Source organism: Saccopteryx leptura, chromosome 8 (genome assembly GCF_036850995.1).
Source record: "Saccopteryx leptura isolate mSacLep1 chromosome 8, mSacLep1_pri_phased_curated, whole genome shotgun sequence".
NCBI classification, from domain to species: Eukaryota; Metazoa; Chordata; class Mammalia; order Chiroptera; family Emballonuridae; genus Saccopteryx; species Saccopteryx leptura.
In genome coordinates, this window is record NC_089510.1 from 9,482,900 (window position 1) to 9,501,997 (window position 19,098).

The following is a 19,098-nucleotide window of genomic DNA, read 5'->3' on the forward strand; positions in this document are numbered from 1 at the left end:
AATTTTCAAAAGAAACAGAAAACTGGCTATTTGCCTCTACAATCTCTTACGTAATTCTAACCAACATCTTGAGTTAGGTTTTAAGTGGCATTTCAAAAAGAAGGATGATGCCTCGGCAATAATTATTGAGAGATCACTAATGAGTGTTGTCTCTAAAAAAAGGTCTAGAGACAGGAAGAGTTATGATTCTGTCCCCGTTTGGGGAAAAAAGGAAAAATAGGACTGACTGATATGTGAGCACTGTCTTTTTGCTGTACTCACACAGGAAAGCATCAGAAGCTAGTGGTCTCAGTTCACATTCTGAGCTATGCCATTTTGAGAAGTCATGTCACCCCTCCGAACCTCAATTTTCTCCTCTGTAAAATGGGAATAGTCATAATTAGGAAAATACCTGTCCCATAATAAATGTTAACTGTTACTATCTGTGAGCTATCAATGTTGTTTTTATAGGTTCATTAATCAAAATACTGACTGCACAGGGGTCATTTATATTAGAAAGAATACTGTCATTTATTGCAGTGGCAAAGACGGAGTCAAAGGATGTTGTGGGTAATAGTTAGATAACCACGGGGAACTTGATCCAAGGCTCTGCTGAGGGCGGAGCACCATCCTTGGCTTTGCGTCTATGGCGTTATTCATAGTCATCAAGCGCTTGTTTTCTACAGCACCTAGGACTTGGAGACAAAGCCAGGGGACATATGTATAGGTATATTTATTTAATTGTGGGAGACCTGGCACATTTGGTGACAGGCATGGTGTCCCACTAAGTGGGACGATATGCGTGCCTCCTGCCGGCTTCTTTAGAGGGACCGCTATTCATCAGAGCTGGGACACTCCCTTCAGAGAGCTCCGCCCCCCCCCCCCCCCCCCCGGAATGAAAACGGCACACTGGCAATTTGTACACAAAGGCCAGCCCACGCTTGGCCTTGCATGCTCACTGGGAAAACTGCGTTCGGTCTGTTAGTTATTCATGGACATGCTCCGGTTTCGGATGGGAGTCCTGTGGTTTCGTTTGTTATTATTAGAGTACAATTAGAAAGCAGCAAAGAAGGAACTGAAGGACTGGCATGTAAGACATCATCTAGCTGACAGATCATTCTGTGTGTGAGTTTTCAGTTCAGTTGCCATGTAACAATAGTCGTAATTCCCACAGCCCTGTGTTTGGAGTGTGCACGCTGGTCCTTGCCGGGACTGTCCAGCCATGCCCCCACCTTCCTCCGGTAAAATCACCTACCCATCACCCACCCTAGGAGAATTCAACCTGCCCTGCAGAGACACTGGGCTCTGGATGCATGAACACCTGTCTCCCGAAGCAGTGTCACTTATGTTACGCTGCTGGAACATCTCTTCATTAACATCTAATGAAATGGCATAACCAAAAAAATTGCTTTGCCGTAGAATCTTGATTCAAAAAGAATACTGTCTCCAGCCAATCGGGCAACCAGAAACGTTTCTCACCCCTTAGTTGGACAAGTGCCTAAATCTAAATAAGATTTCTTTCCAAGCAACATAGTAGCTCCCATCTGCAGAGGATGATGAGCACGTTCACATGGACCATCACGTCTGATATTCACAAGAAGAAGGAAGAATGACAAGGCACGCGTTGTAACACTCATTTTACAAATGCGGACCCCAAAGTCCAGGAAGATGAACCGATTTAGTCCAAATCTCACAATGAGGAGGGGCGGGAGTAGAGCCCGAATTCAGTGCCCAGTATCGATCCTGTTCACTGCTTCCTGCCACTTGCCAGAAATGTGCTTTGCCAAGGAAATAGGGCTTTGTCTTCGATAATAATGAGTTAAATCCCTAAATAATAAAGAATAAAAATAAGTCGTTTCTTCAAGTCCCAGCAGAAAAACTAGCATGATACTAGATTGCTTAGGCATAAAATATATAAGAAACCTAATGCTGTCATTTTGTTGAGTGGATTTCCTCATGGAATCAATTCTGTGCTCACCTTAGTTCAACCAACCTTGACCTGAGCAACCGCTATGGAGCAAACAATGTGCGAGACACTGAAGACACAAGAGGGCGAGTTTCAGACCTTGTCCCGACAGCCCTTGCTGGAGACAGAAAAGCCAACAGGTAATACTTCACGGCAGTCTAGACACTGTGGTAGAGAGGTATGCCTCGCTGCTAGGGAGGACCGGAGGAGGAGCTGGGTGGGTCAATTCAAGTGTTTCGAAAGGAACATCTAAGACTAGTTTTGAAAGATGACTAGGCATTTTCCAAGCAAAGAGAAGAGAAAAGAAATGAAGATAGAAGACAACAGGAGTAAATACAGTTTCTTCTGAGCAAAGGGGTGGAGGATCATTTTAAAGAGGAATGGCATGTAATCGTGATAACAGCTCAAGTTCCCATCACGCTTACCATGTGCCAAGCTCTGTTCTAAGCACTTGATGTAGACAAACATAGTTCATCCTCAATAACTGCTTTGGGAGGTAGATGTAACTACCATCCTCAATTTTGCAAACAGATAATGGAGGCACAAAAAATATTAAGCAACTTGGCTTGTACTTCATGTCACATGGAATACAACACTTGTGAACACTTTGCTGTATCTCCTGTCAAAAGAGTGGGGGGAGGGAAGAGGGGAGAAAGGGAGGGAGAGGGAAAAAGAGAGGAAGAGGATGAACATAGAAAGTTTCCAAAGAGAGAAACAGACATGAGCAAAAGTTTGAAAAACATATAAATGGTAGAGAAAAAAATAATTGAAGGGCTTTGCTCTGGAAAAACGGGCTGAGTCGGCAGTCTGGAGGGACTGAAGCTCAGTGTGAGTAAGGAGCCTGCAAAGTAAGCTCCAGTAAGAATTTTCTGCCGATGCGAAGGAAGCTGTGTCAGACCCGCATCACCCAGGGCGCTCGTCAAGCCCCCTTCTTGCCGGCTTCCTCCTGGGAAACGTTCTGACTCCTCAGCACACGCGGACAGGTTATCAGGGCGGCACACCAGAAGGACACACGGCTCCGCTGGGATGTGTAAGCCCTTTGAGGGCCGATGGTCCGTCAATACTGATTGACAGCCAATTGTGTTTAGCGCTATCACTAAGATGAGTAAAAATGAATCTGAAACACATTGAATCGTTGTTATGATGCATGGCTAACAGATAAAAGTTCAGTACGTGAAGTTTTATACGTTTCTCTTTTTTTAAGGACTCCAGGTGAGCAGTCACTAACTATGAAGTTCAACGTTAAAACCATGGCCCACTTCTGGCAAGGCAGAAAGAACTTTGTCATATGTGTTTTAATTGCTAATCTTGCCCTCATTTTATCTTATTTTTTCAGTGCTTATCTCTTCTCCATATTCACTATTTCCTTCTTCAGAATTTTGTTGCATTCTACGTAGCTCTGAAAATGATTGCACATTCTTTTGCAGTGAGATATGGTAATAAGTAAATGTATACATAAACCAGATGTTACTTCGAGACCCCTTAGAGCTTTACTTAAAATTGCTTTCCCCTAATCCAGGGACCTCAGAGATCCGCATGATCCTCACACTCGTGTGGGCCATGGTAGTTCCCGCTTATTTATTTATTTATTTATTTATTTATTTATTTATTTTACTCATGCTTTCAATGAGTATATTTCTTGACCACCTTCTACATCCAGGTATTACATATACTGCTCACAAAAATTAAGGGATATTTCAAAGTGAATATGAAGCATTTGATTTTTTTAATAACCAAGAGCATCTGAAAAGCAAACGACAAGTCAAAGAAAGTTGTTCGATTATGCAAATGAGATGCAAAACTAATGTTTACTTTATTGGTGAAAACGCACTAGACAAAAGGCTGACAGTTCTGGAGCATCCCTGGTCCCCTCATTTTTGTGTCTAGGCAATAGCAACACAATGGTGAAAACTACAATCGAGTCCCTGCCTTGGTGGAACTTACACCCTACTAGGTGAGAGGTAGGCGAACAAGCAAACAAAAGTACAAGAATGCGGTGCGTAAAAAGATAGTTTCAGACAGTGAAAAGTTTGAAGACAATGGAACAGCATAGCATGAGGTGCTGAGATGTGGAGAAGAGACAGTCAGTGAATTTCCCCTGGTGGTAGTGGGGGGGGGTGGTGATCACGGAAGTCCTCTCTGAACAGTGACCACTGCCTGCGACCTGAATGGTTCGCTTGGTGGCCTGCAGATCCCAGGGCGGGGTTCCCAGCACAGGGCAGCACCAAGGCTTTGAGGCAGGGCTGAGCTTGTCGCGGTGAAGGCGAGGCAGGGAGGGGTCCCGCAGGGCTGGCCAGGAGGGACGAGCAGCTGTCAGGGAACGGGAAACAAATGGCGCTGTCAAAACCCAGAGTTGAGGCCCTGGCCGGTTGGCTCAGCGGTAGAGCATCGGCCTGGCGTGCGGGGGGCCCCGGTTCGATTCCCGGCCAGGGCACATAGGAGAAGCACCCATTTGCTTCTCCACCCCCCCCCCCCTCCTTCCTCTCTGTCTCTCTCTTCCCCTCCTGCAGCCAAGGCTCCATTGGAGCAAAGATGGCCCGGGCGCTGGGGGTGGCTCCTTGGCCTCTGCCCTAGGCGCTAGAGTGGTTCTGGTCACGGCAGAGTGACGCCCCGGAGGGGCAGAGCATCGCCCCCTGGTGGGCAGAGCTTCGCCCCATGGTGGGCGTGCCGGGTGGATCCCGGTCGGGCGCATGCGGGAGTCTGTCTGACTGTCTCTCCCCGTTTCCAGCTTCAGAAAAATACAAAAAAAAAACAAAAAAAAAACCCAGAGTTGACTCTTCGTGGGGGTCTGAAGGACCCGCTTCATGATTTTTAAAGACCAGTGTTTCTGTTCTGTGGCGAGAAGACTGAGCAGAAGCAGGAGACTCTTTAGGAGGCTTTTGTCGTTGTCCAGGGGACAGAGATTGGCCGCTGGGACTACAACAAGGTGTTAGACACACCGGCAGAAATGGGGGGGGGACGTTCAGTTTCAGAGATGGCGGAGAGGGGCATCTTCTACCCTCCAGCCCAGCCCCACCTACTCCCCGCAATAAAGCCAATTGCACCAAGATTGTAAATTTTGAAACTTTACTTAAGATTTGTGGGGCCAGACGGAGGGGCTCACTTAGGGGACATGGGGGCATCTTTGCTAGGGACACTTTGTCTCGTTTTGCCCTTCTCGGGATCCATGGCGCCCCCCTGTGACCTCCTGTCTATACAAACCCTCTGCCATGTGCTGTCCTGTCCCCGCGGCCGGCTTCCTCGGAGGACCAGGCCCCTCTGCACGCGCCCATCGTCGGGATCATTGCAAACGTGTGACGCCCTGGACGACGTTGCCCACACCCCACCCTCAATACTGTTCACATGTGAGTCGTTTTCCGGCTGACTGGGCGATATGCCGTGATGGGTTGCAGGCCTTTAATTTGACGTTTATTTTTATTTCATGATTTTATTTATGGTTTGCCTGTGATCTAATCAATTTATTTTTCAGGCCTCGACATTCTGTAGCCCATAGCGAAGCTGGTGTCCTCTGTGCCCGTGCAGTTTCCTGATTCCAACGGCCGTGACCAGACTGCCTGCGTGGCCCAGGTTCGCCGGCCTTCTGGGGGACGACATCGCGTCCATGTCGCTGCGCCCACACACAGAAGTCACGTCGGCTCCTGCAGCGTCCGTGGGATTCCCTGACACACACGGTGCAGACACCCCTCCCCCACACGCCCCCCTCGGGGACCCTGAGAGGGCAGACAGGGGCTTCCCCTGCCGCCCTGCTCCTACCACAGCTGCTCTGCACCCCCACCCCCACCCCCACACGCCCCCCTCGGGGACCCTGAGAGGACAGACAGGGCTTCCCCTGCCGCCCTGCTCCTACCACAGCTGCTCTGCACCCCCACTCCCACCCCCACACGCCCCCCTCGGGGACCCTGAGAGGGCAGACAGGGGCTTCCCCTGCCGCCCTGCTCCTACCACAGCTGCTCTGCACCCCCACCCTGCCCCACTCCCGGGACCCTGGGCTTGGGGCGGTCAACTCAGACCTCGAGGGCGCAGAAACCCTGGGCTCCGGGTGTTCCACAGCGAACCCCTGGCTGGCATGGCCTCCACTGAGGAGCCCCATGGCGGCGGAGGGTGGGGTGCTGTTCCGGCCAGAGAGAGAACCGGAATCTCGGGGCAGAAAGTTGGGGACAGACCAATAGCCTGACCTGTGGTGGCACAGTGGATAAAGCGTCGACCTGGAAATGCTGAGGTCGCCGGTTCGAAACCCTGGGCTTGCCTGGTCAAGGCACATATGGGAGTTGATGCTTCCAGCTCCTCCCCCTGTCTCTCTTTCTCTCCCTCTCTCCTCTCTAAAATGAATAAATAAAATAAAATAAAATAATTTAAAAAAGAAAGTTGGGGACAGAGCTGGATACATGTGGGCAGGAGGAGGTGAAGGGGCAGGAGCACAGAGAAGGGCCGGGCTCGGCCACACAGCCCCCCCCTGCTCCCTCCGTTCGCGCGCCGTTCCCACGCCTGCCGCGTCACTGCCCCTCCCGCCGCTCCTTCCCGGGGGCCGCTCCACGTGTGCAGAGTTTTGAACACACGGGCTTTAGAGCCAGACTGCTCGGCGGAATCACCTGCCCACCCTGGGCACGCCTCTTCAGACGCTCAGGCCTCAGTTTCCTGAGTTGTAAAGTGGGATACCAGTTCCTACTTCACCAGGTTGTCGTGAAGTTCCCTGCAACGTGCCTGGCGTACAATCAAGACCCGTGAATGTTCGGCTATTGTTATTTGAAAGAATTGTCCAAACAGGATCATGAGATTGCAGTACATTTTAATGTTGACATTAATAAATTATCATTTTAATTCAAAAAACAATGGTGTCTTAACTGTGCTATTCACAGGTAATGACCAAAGTTCTGGTTTGTTTTTTTTTTTAATTATTAATTCATAGCACCGAAAAGGTTCAATCATAGGACACAAGTTAGAATCAAATGAGAAGCATCTGCGTTTATAATTTTATTTATATATCTCATTTGGAAACAATGCCAAAAGTCTAAATTTGAGGTCTTTTGTGAATGTTTGTCTCCAGGCCAAATGCTTTTCCCGATCCCTGTCTGACCCCCACCCCTACCCTCATTCGTATCTTGAAATAAATTGAGCGCATTAACGTGAGGAGTTGGAACAGACTCCACTTCCTGTCTCTCTGATTTCCACATTAGATAAATAGGGCACAAGACCTTTAATTCTGTAATTGGGTGATTTATGTGTGTTTGCATATATCAGATAACTGTATCTATATACAGCTCAAGATGCAAACGTGGTGGGGTGGGAACAACTGAGGTCAGGCCAGCGGGTTCCCCAAGGAGAGCGCAGCGAGTAGGGGAGGCGAGCCTCCACTGCGGTCTGGGTTTGTTTTAGCGCAGTCTGGTTGTACGCCCAGGAGGAGCTGTGTGTAACCAGCAAGGGGCGGATGATTTTCCCCCAAACCGCACTTCACAGCTACACACGTGACCCTAAATGACAGCAGCCCCCCCTGTAGGAGCCTGGGCAGGACGCAAGGTGCACGCTGCTGCGTGGTGGTTTCCCTTGGAAACGCCAGAGCCGCGCTGGGAGGGCGGAGCGGCCGACCTGGGGACGTGGCTGGCAGAACCCTGAAACGGGAACCTCAGGGGCCCTCCGGGAAGTGCAGATGAAAGCCTCCCACGGGGAGAGCTGACTGGTTGACCTTTCCGAGGCTCTTTTATCCTTCAGAGTCTATGGGTTTGATGTCGTGTTGAGTCTCTTTCAACCTCCTCTCAAGAAGAGTCAGTGAATATGAGAAAAGTGTCTGGTTATTTACTGATGCCCTCTAACCCTAGAGCAACGAAGAAATGTCGTGGTTATTCAAAAAATAATAATTCCAACAAGAGGAGAAATGGAAAATTTTCTACTTTGCAACCTTAAGAGCTGAAAATGCCTATGAAGAAACATGTAGTGAGAAAAGACACTTTTTACAGATGAAAGACAAAGCACCATTGCTCTCTGCACAGAGTAGGAACACAGCACGCTTCAGAAGAGGGGACGAGTTGTGGAGGGACACAGGCTTCCATGTCTTAATGTCAATTATTTTGGAAAAATAAAGTCAACAGATAATGACGATAACTTTAAACATAGATGATACTTATTGAATGCATTTTATGTCAGTCCTCTATTGCTGTGTAACAAACCACTACAAAACATAATGGCTTACAACAATATTTTATTATTTCTTAGGACTTGATGGGTTGATTGGGCTCAGCTGGGTGGCTCTTCTGCCCCACGTGGCATCTGCTGGGGTTGGCACATCCACGATGGTTGCCTGGAGCCTCAGCTGGGATAGCTGGGACCATTAGGGTTTGACCTGGCATTTCTCTCTCTCTTCAGGGGTTCTGTCCAAAAGGATACCCTAGCTTTTTTATATGGTGGCTCAGGGCTCCATGGGCAAGTGTCCCAAGGGGGCTAACCCCTATGTGCAAGCACTTAATAAGACTCTGCTTCCAGCCTGGCCTGTGGTGGCACAGTGGATAAAGCATTGACCTGGAATGCTGAGATCCCGGTTCAAAATCCTGGGCTTGCCCGGTCAAGGTACACGCAAGAAGCTACAAGCTGATGCTTCCCACTCCCCCGTCCCCTACCTTTATTTCTCTCTCTCTCTTTTCTCTCAAAAATCAGTAAATAAAATCTTAAAAAAAAAAAAAAGCCTGACCAGGCAGTGGCGCAGTGGCTGGAGCATCAGACTGGATATGGAAGACCCAGGTTTGAGACCCCAAGGAGCGCGGGTTCATCTGGTTTGAACAAGGCTCACCAGGTTTAGTCCAAGGTTGCCGGCTTGAGCAAGGAGTCACTAGGTCTGCTGCAGGCCCGCCCCCCCCCCCCCATCAAGGCACATATGAGAAATCAATTAATGAACAACTAAGGAAAGAACCACAATGAAGAATTGATGCTTCTCATCCCTCTCCCTTCCTGTCTGTCTGTCCTTATCTGTCCCTCTCTCTGACTCTCTGTCTCTGCCACACACACACAAAAAGACTCTGTTTTCATACCACTTGCTAGTATTCCATTGGCCAAAGTAAGTTACCCAGCCAAGTCCAGAGTCAATGTAGGAGGGCAGTACACAAGGACTTCAACACTGGCTCATACGGCACGGTTCATTTGGGGCCACCAGGGTCACAGTCAACCACACAACATATATGCATGCTTGTGTTGAATATTTTACATCAATTCACCCTCTTCTAAAATCAAAACAACCCTACGAGGTTGACATTACTTAGAATCTTCGTTTCAAGAAGAGAAAACCTAGACACAAAGAAGTTAATGACTTTATTACCCAATGTCACACTGGTAAGAAGTGACAGCTGGGGTTCAATTCAAGCCATCTAACCCTGGAGTCAGAACTCACAAGCCTGAAGGCCTAAGTACAAGAATAAAAAATTATACGCCGTGGCCAGTTAGCTCAGTCAGAGTGTCATCCTTAAACACTAAGGTTGTGGGTTTGATCCTCAGTCAGGAAACACAAGGGAAGTGATCAATAAATGCACAGCTAAGTGAAACAATGAATGTTTTTTCTCTCTCTCCCACTCCTCCTTCCTCTCTTTCTCTAAAATAACAAAAAGGAAATTATGAACTTCCATAATATACTGTTCACAAAAATTAGGGGATATTTCAAAATGAATATGAAGCTATAAAATGTCCCCTAATTTATTTGAGCAGTATATTTCGATAATATTTGGTTAGCAGGTCTACACCTTGCATAGCAATTTAGAAGAATGTTGTCCCCCTTTTTCTAAGAGAGGTCATGAACATCTTCCCTCCTGAAAGAGTTGTGAACCAACAGAGAGCTAGATGAGTTTCATGGACCTGAGTTAGGAGTTTTTTTGTTCTTACTCATCACTCAATGACTTAATTTCCTCAACTATAAAATGGGAAGGATAATAATATCTAAGTTACGAGGTTGTGGTAAAGATTTAAGGAGATAATATCATGAGCATAAAGGATCTAGAATGTTCCTGATGTATATAAGGTGTTCATAGCCCTGTATAAATATGGGTATTAGACAAAGCTAACCATGGTAGGACATGTGGGAACAGAATTTAAGGAGTTCATGAACATCTACATGAACTCCCGGAGAATGACTACTGTGGTGAATTTTAGCCTCAGCATGGACTGATATGTCTGCCCGTGCTGGGAAGCGCGGACCAGAACGAGATCAGAAGTATTACTGGTCTGAACCACCCCACCGTAGGAGTATCAGAAAAAGAGATACCATGGTTCCTGGCAGCCCCAAGACTGGAATCCTCCCAGAACTAGCCTGTTTAACCTAACCCAATTTGACCAGGCTCTATTATCCACAAATTTAACCCAGCTCTCCAAGGACCTTTTAGGATACTCCCAAATTCGGGGAGTTCTGTGCTAGCTCAGCGAGGATCAGTTATCTAGTCCTGGTCCCATTCCAATGCAGAAAACTATTTTGACCCTAGTGGAGACGTGGAAAGAGGGAGAAAGGAAAATCCAATTCATCATGGGTGACTTCCCCAAACTCCCTTTCTGTCGCCGGCCGTGCCAGCAGCCGTCTGCTGCTCCTGAGACGGCTCAGCTGCGGGAAACAGGACCCGCGCTTCCTCCTTTGGGTTTTTGGTTTTGCTTTGTTTTGTTTTTGAATGATGGCTTTTTCCATGATATGATAGTCCCAGCTCTGTACGTGAGTTATGGTAGCTTTGAATCACAGTCACAACGGTACGGGAGTAAAGGGTAAATCCCTCCCTGTCTTCCTTTATCTCTGAAGCAGTCGGGAGCAGCGAGGAGGCGACTTCCCCAGAAGAACTGAAGTAATGGCGGTGGGGGGGGGGGTGCGTCGGTGCCAGGAGAGGCAGCTGGCGGCAGGCTTTGCTGTCAGGCCCTGAAATGCCAGAGTGTTATTGTACCAACCTCCCTTCCCCAGATGCAGGAGGAAGGGCAGAGGGAAAGAGGGGGTGAGTGAGGAGACGGGGATGAGGGCAGACTCTTAAAATCTGCTCCTGCCACTTAGGTCTTTGGTAGCATATTGCCCAAACCCTGCTCTCCCAGGGCTGAGGGCAGCCCTCCCAGGGCAGAGCTGTAGGGTTATTTAAGGGAGTCTCATAACGCATTAAGTGTGTCCGGCGCCTCGATCCGGTGCTATGGTTTCCACCCTATCAGCTCTGTAAATACACGGCAGTCATCTCACCTCATTCAGCTCAGTTTTGTCGTCTGCAAAATGGACGTCGTGGCAGCTACATCCCAGTATTACTGGGGTAGCCGACTGAAGTTGTTTGCACCTTCCTTTCTCTCGTCCTTCTTCCAGACGTCTACCAATTCTGCCCCCACGTGTCCCCGAGCCGGCCTCTCTGCACCCTCTCATCCTGCTGACCGCTGTCTCTCACCCGAACCGCGGCGGGAACCCCCAGCAGGTCCCCTACTTTAGAGAGTTGGGGGATTTCCAGAGCCCACAGGACCCTCCTCCACCTGGAGCTCTTTGCTCAGTCCTGTTGGCTGTCAGGCCGCGTCCAAACTTCAGAGCCGGGCCCCACGCCTCTGGCTTGGCCTTGTGCACCTCCCCACACCCCCCCCCCCCCATTTTCCACTCACAGGTGGCCACTGGTCAGAGGCGGTGTGACGTTTGAGAAGAGAACAAAAGCTATCCGTCAGAGGGCAGAAGTAAGAATCCACAAGATTCGGGCAATGGTGTGGTCGCCTGGAATGGTGGCTGAATGCCGAGCTCCTGGTTGACGTTTCTGGGTGGAGTTTGTGGTCAGACCCCGTATCTTGGTCCTTGGCAGACCGTCAGCTACGGTCTGTTTCCGATCAAAGGCATTCCCTGGTCATCTTCCTCCAGCTTAAAGGACTTGCTTGCTCATTATAATTTTTAAACAAAGTAAAAGCGAGCAGTACTCTTTAGCTTTGATTAGAAAATTCCAAGGAAGGCTAGCTAGTCCCTGGAAGAGGCAAACGAGCTTGGAGGCTACAGGAGGTAGCTCGGACGTCACCGTGTGGCACAGAGATGACACTGTGGGGTCAAACACCCTCGCTCCACGTGGGCTCCTTCAATCTCTGCGTTTCAAGGAAGAAAGACGATTATTTGAGTGGAGAGCTTTGCATTCTAGGCAGGAAAGGGTCAGAAGCTAAAGGACAACTTTGGAAACCACATGAGGACCACAGACTTCTATGTCACGATCAGGAGGCACAAATGACCGACACAGGCAATACCTGGTGACTCTCAAAGGCGTTAGAGTAAGTGGAAGAAGTCAGGCACAAAAGGTTGCATACTGCATGACTCCGTTTACACGACACTGTGGAAAAGCAGAACTTCAGAGACAGAGGGATCAGTGGTTGCGGGACGTGGGGGAGGGGGACTGACTCCAAAGGGACAGGAGGGAATCTGAGGGTGATGGCGCTGTTCTGGGTCTTTATTGTGCTGTTATCACGAGACTGCGTCAACACTCAACTAACTGCCCATCTATAAAGGGTGAATTTTACTGTGTGCAAATTATACCTCAGTAAGCTTCACATACACACACACACACACACACACACACACACACACACACACTCATTCAGGACTGTCCTGCTAGAACTGGCTGGAATCAGGTGTCTAGGAAACGGCTCTGGGGTGTTGCCTGTGTTATCCATTAAGATTCTGTGGCATATTTTGTTTGTAATAAGGGTTCTGCTACTAAAAACATTCAGAAACCACTGGGTGAGATTAACGTCATGTCCGTGGGGCGCAGCTGAGGTTTCTTAAGAGTGCAATCCTCTTTCTGCTGTTTTTCTCAGAGGTGTCTTACTACAAGACAGAAACCGAAAGGGGGGGAACTATACACATTTACTCTTCCTGAGTGACCCCCAAAGTGTCTTCTGTTCCCTGAATTCAATCGTCATAGGAACCCTGTGCTCTCACCTGACCTGTGGTGGTGCAGTGGGTAAGGCGTCAACCTGGAATGCTGAGGTCGCCGGTTTGAAGCCCCGGGCTTGCCTGGTCAAGGCACAGACGAGAAGCAACAACTATGAGTTCATACTTCCCGATCCACCCTCTGCCTCTCTCTAAAATCAATAATAAAATCTTTAAAAAATAATAAAGTAAAAGAGAAAATCAAGAACCCTGTGCTGTCTATATTTGGGAGCAAAGGCTTGGAAGCCACCTCCCATCGCCGGCCTGGGGGGGGCATCAGAAGGGCGCCCCCCCCCCTCTGGAGCCTTCGTTCGGCCAAACCAGTGTTAGCAATGGGAGCGCAGCAACACGTGGGCTGGGAACGTGGAGCAAGCCGGGAAGCCGACTGAATAAATCATCCCTGCAGCTGTGCTTTGGCTCCCGGTCCCCGACAGCCCTCCTGAATGCCAGCTGAGTGACGTGCCGTGGCATGTCCTCCCGTGGGCTGGCGTCCCCTTTCCACAGTCGCCAGTGCCTGTCCCTGCCTCCCCCTGAACCCCCGTTTCCTGTCTGGGCCCTGGAGGTGTTAGCTTTTATGAAAGTCGTTCAGGCTTGCTGGCAAATGCTGGAACTCACGGTAGCCATTGGAAGATGAAATTCTTTCTTCCAGGGACATTTCACATCACATGGGCAAGTGGCTAAGTGCTCAGTCGTCCTTGGAAGTCCAGACCTCCTGTGTCACCCGTCCTCACCGGGACTCTTACCTCATGCTGCTTGGGACATGTCCTAACCCCGCCCCGTCTCCCCCTCCTGACCGTCCACACAGCCCCTGGAAGCCACCATCGGACACGGCTCCTGCTGGTGGCCCCGTTTCTGGGCTCCCGCCCCGTCTCCCCCTCCTGACCGCCCACACAGCCCCTGGAAGCCACCATCGGACACGGCTCCTGCTGGTGGCCCCATTTCCGGGCTCCTTTTCCTCCCGGATGCCAGAGACAGCACCCCCTCCCCCGCTCCTCCCGGGTGGGGCTGTGACAGCCTCCCTCACCCTGCCCACTCCCTGTTCACAGGTCTCTCATCACATTGTCTCCAGCTAAACCCGTCCACTGTCTGACCTGTCTTCTGTCAGGGAAGCGGCCCTTACAGTTCCCTACCGCACAGTCTAGAGCAGGGGTAGTCGACCTTTTTATACCTACCACCCACTGTTGTATCTCTGTTAGTAGTAAAATTTTCTAACCGCCCACCGGTTCCACAGTCATGGTGATTTATAAAGTAGGGAAGTAACTTTACTTTATAAAATTTATAAAGCAGAGTTACAGCAAGTTAAAGCATATAATAATAATTACTTACCAAATACTTTATGTCGGATTTTCGCTAACTTTGGCAGAATAAATCTTTATAAAACAACTTACTATAGTTAAATCTATCTTTTTATTTATACTTTGGTTGCTCCGCTACTGCCCACCATGAAAGCTGGAGCGCCCCTTAGTGGGCGGGAGGGACCAGGTTGACTACCACTGGTCTAGAGTGACTTGTCGGTGGCCTTGGGAGAAAACCGAAACTCCTTTATGCCCCAGGCCGCCGACCGCATGTCCTCCTACCCTCCTCTTGTCCACCAGGTTCCATCCCGTTCCCACATTGCCCCGTGTGGGGCCCTTCGCATTTGCTGTTCCCATCCAGAATATTCTTTCCCCACGTGTTTGTGCAGCTGTCTTCTCCCATCCTGTTCTTCAGCCAGATGTCATCACTTCAGAATGGCCTTCCCAGGCCACTCTAGGTCCCCAGCCTTCTCCCCAGACCTTCTCCATCCATTACCCTCGTCTGCTTTTTTTTTAGGTCTCATCACCGTCTCAAACTTGACCAGTTGTATGTGTGATTGTGTCTGCTGTCTGTCTCTCCTCCGAGCTGGTGGGAGCCCTGACTTAGTTGCTATTCTTTGGTCGTGGCTACAGCCAGACAGCGGTGACGGCATGCGCACACGAGTCCAGTGAAAAGAGGTTGATAAAGGAACCATTCAGACAGATGACACAGTCCCCCGAGGCTGGTGACACCGAGTAATCAGAGGGCTTGCCAGGACTACGGGAAGGTGGCTGAGTGGAGAGGCTGCCGGACAGGAGCTGTGACCTTCAGCGGCAGACCCGCAGCCACCGGCAGGGAGGCAGGCCGGCCGGCCACTTCCACCTTCCCTTCCCTCCCATCTGCTGCAAGTGCTTCCCACTCTCCGGCGGGAAGGTGGGGGGCCACAGAGCGGATGCCCCCCTGGCAGGCCGGCTGCCTGGAACATGGAGCAGAGTGACGAGGATGAAAGAGCATGCGCCATGGAGCAAAGACAGCCCGGGCAACACTGGGCTGGCCGAGTCCGGGACAGCACTCTGCGCCAGGCCACCACACCTGACAACCCCGGAGCGTCACTGCTGTAGAGCTGTGTGTGACATGGTGGCCCTGCCTGGCGGCCAGGTCTCAGAGAAAGAGAAATGGAATGAACTCATGAATTCCTGGGGGTCTGGCTTCAGGTTCTGGGGACTGATGGGAGACCCTCTACTCCCTTCTTCCTAGGAGATAGTCGGAGCACATAGAGCCGCGCTGCATGGAGGGCTTCCTGAAGGAGGCTACCAGGATCTCGGCCCCGGCCCTCGCAGACGGAGAGAGAGAATTCTCGTGACTGGTCTAGGCTTGTAGGTTCCGTGCCAAGAACATTTCTGAAGTTGAAGAACAATCTCTATTTATGTGCGGCACAGAAACATGAGATTGTTTTTGCATTATGTTGGGAGGCAGAGAGGAATCAGGTAGCAAACTGGCAAACTCCTCTGATTTGTCATGGTGCGTGGAGTTCTCCGGGCTTCGTGGGGGCGGGGACAGGATCTCCACCGGCCGGTCAGGCAGGGAAGGAGCCAAGCCATTGCACTCGGCTGCCCTCAATCTTTAGCGAAGTGTGGAGTTACCATGGTGACGCAGAGGGAGCAAGGTTGATATCGAAGTGGAATTATTCATCAGAAATCCCCCTTGAGTGCCTACTAGGTATGGGAAGCAGCAGGAATTCACAACAAAGCGAAGACAGAGGTTTGCCTTCCGCCGCAGACCATGGTTGGACACGCGATTAGGAACCAGCGACAAGGGGCATGTTCCACTGTTTCTGAGGGTGGAGTGGGCCACACTGTCCCGAGGGTTTGAACATTAGGCTAGAGAGTAGGATGTCGTGATGGAAGCTGCTGCCGACACAGCTTCCCCCGTTTCCTCAGTTAGGACAGGTGGAAAGAGGATGTGACGTGGGCTGGCCGTGGCCGTGGAGGAGCAGGGCAGGCAGGCAGGACCGGCGGCCAGGGTGGACAGCTCAGGCACCCTGGTTAGAGCAGCATGGCTTCGTTCCAGAAACAAACACGACCGAGTGGCGCACAGCGGCAGGCTCGGTGCGGCGGCATTGCTGGGTAACTTTAATTCCCAGCGCAGCCCTCCTGCGCTTGATCCCTGCTGTGTGACCCGCAGGAAGGACGTTGTCCTCGCTCTCAGTCCCTGCGCCTTAGCTTCGCTGCAGAAGGAAGAAGACCAACCACCTCACCCGCCTGTGTTCATTTCTGGTGGGAGTGCTGTCTCCCCATAAGGAAAGCGGCTGCATGCTTGTTGACCGAGGACACCCAAAAACCACACAAAAAACTCAAACCAGAAAGCCCATATCCTCTGGGGACTTCCACTTCAAACTTAGGATGAGGAAACTTGTTCATTCATGCCAGAAAGCCCCCCGAGGAGCTAGCTGATAATAGATTAAGAATTTACTTTCTATATAAAATTTGCATTTGATAAGGAGGTCTTCACCCAACATTTATGGAGCCTTGTCTTGTGCCAGGCATGGAAGATACAGAGATGAGTAGGTTGGGCAGATAGCACCCCCGGAAGCCTGCAGTCCAGTGGGGGGGTGGGGGGGCCGGGCTGGGGGGCACAGCAATGGTGACGGAGACTGGAACCAGGGGGCAGGGGGCAGGGAGAGTGTATGGGGTCTCCCACCTGCCTCTCTGTCCTCCTCCTGCCCTGGGGCCTGGTTTGCAAGGTCTGCTGCTTCTAGTTGGCCCCGGGTATTAATTCTCTGGGAGTCCTCATCTCAGGATCATTGCAGAGGGGTCGTTTCCCCGCCCCCACCCTGTCCAGTGGCCCTCGCCATACAGCTCTTTCCTCTGGGCTCTAGAACCTTCTCTCCGCTGCTCCTTTCTGGCCTCTGGGATGATCGCGGTTCTAGCCATCCAGTAGGTGGGGCGCTGCTGCACCATCACCTTTTGGTTTCTTTCATCCCCGTTCACACCTTTCCAACTAGCCATCTCCTTCCTGCTGGATTCTGAGAGTTAAGGAAGATTTCCAGGGAGAGGGGGTGCCTGCGCGGAGAGGGACAGGGGTGAAGGGTGGGGGAGGGCCCGCTGAGAAGACACGGGAAGACATGGAGGGAAGGGAGGCCCCGAGCGCCGCAGACGCCGGAGCATGAATCCCGGACTCTCCTTTAGCCCCGGCATCCACCCACCGGGACACGAGCCCGCACCTCCCACGTCCCGGCCGTCTCTCCAGCCCACCCCTTCTCCGCGGTCCCCACCCCCGCGCAGTGTCCTTCCCGCTCACCGCCCCAGCTCTGCAGTCATCCCCGCAGACCCGCTCACAGCCTGTAGCGTTTCCTCCTAACCCGCCGGATAAACGCACTCCCCGCCCCGTACGTACGACGTCAGCTTTCATTTTTGTGCCTGTATTCTTGATTACTTTTCTGTAAAATGGGAAATAAACGTGGTGAGGAACACGGAGGGCGGGCACGATGATTCCACGAGAATAGCGCACGTTACGCAGAGAGCTCTGGGAGCACAAAAGTGAAAGCTCTGGCCGATCCCAGGAGAGTTTCTCTCCGGAGTCGCAGGTCTCGGCCCTTAGCTTTCAAAACACGGAGGGGCGTTTTCTCCATTAGACACGGCGAGTATGAAAATGCATTATTTGTTTTAAAATCAGAAGAAAATGGAATAAAATACTAGTGAGTATGGCCTGGATGACATTCATCTTTTAAACCAAGGCAATTATAATATATGAGTTTAAATCTTTTTTTTATTTTAAGTAGAGAAAGGACTCCATGAACATTCAAGTGCCCAAGGCTGACAGAAGTCAACTGTCTCAGTTTCTCCTGTCGTCCGATTATTGTTCCAATGGGTAACCTGAGTTGAATTGCTGTAAGCCAGACCCTGTGCTATACCGAGTGAAACCTAAAGAAGAGTGAAAGGGGGGCTCCCTGATCTCGGGGTGTCACCAGGCACAGCACTGGGTGACGTAGGGTGGAGACAGAGGCCAAGACCTGGCATAATGCGGAGAGAGGTCCTGTCGCCTCCCAAAGCCGGTGATGCGGGCGTTCCCAACACGTGATCCCAGCGTGATGAAGCCCGTGGCTCCGGAGGTCAGTGACACAGCACTGTGCATTGTGCCCTTTTCCAAGTCAGGAGCCTGAAGCTAAAAATAAATAGGTAATCTTTTTTTTAAATATATAGATGGTTACACATAGAGCAATGTAAGTGTGATTTTCCCTCTTGATGTTGGCAATGCGTCATGGCTGAAATTAATCTTGATTGTGCTGAGCTACCCAACACATATATAAACTCTGAAAGAAAGAGAGTAATGTGCAGAAGGGGAGGGCATCCGTGGGTTTTACCACAGGGGTATCCAGGGAAAATTTCTGTCACTTGGGGCAAACAGCAAAACAAAAGAGAATTATTAGAATACTGCAATGTGTTCTAGCAACTCTGGGTGGGCAGCTGTAGATTATCTCTAGGGCGTGGAATTGTGACTTATTTTCTCTTCTTTTAGCATATCTCTCCTTCTGCTTCTGTTTTTGAACACCTGCAAGTTTTCTCTCTAAAAATTAATACAATTTTCCAAACCCAGCTATACAAATTACAGTGTCAGCCACTAAAAAATTTCTTTCAAGAAAATAATTAGAAGTACATGATGGGGTCATTTACAAAACTAAAAAATGAAAATAAGCTAAGTATTAATCAAGACAGAATTGATTAAATACATTTTAGCCTACCTTTAAATGGTCATTAAAAATTATCATCAAGATTGATATTTATTGTGAATGGAAGACATTCACAATATTGTTGAATATAATGTACAAAACTGTATAAAAGAGTATACATGACATAATTCCTTTCTAAAAAAATTTAAATGTCCTTTTTAGGACCAGAATGGATATACATTAAAATATCAGCAATAATTTTGTAGTGTTAGAAATACAGGTAATTGTTACATCTCTGGATTTTTGTTTCTAGTTGTATTTTTTTTTTTAGCT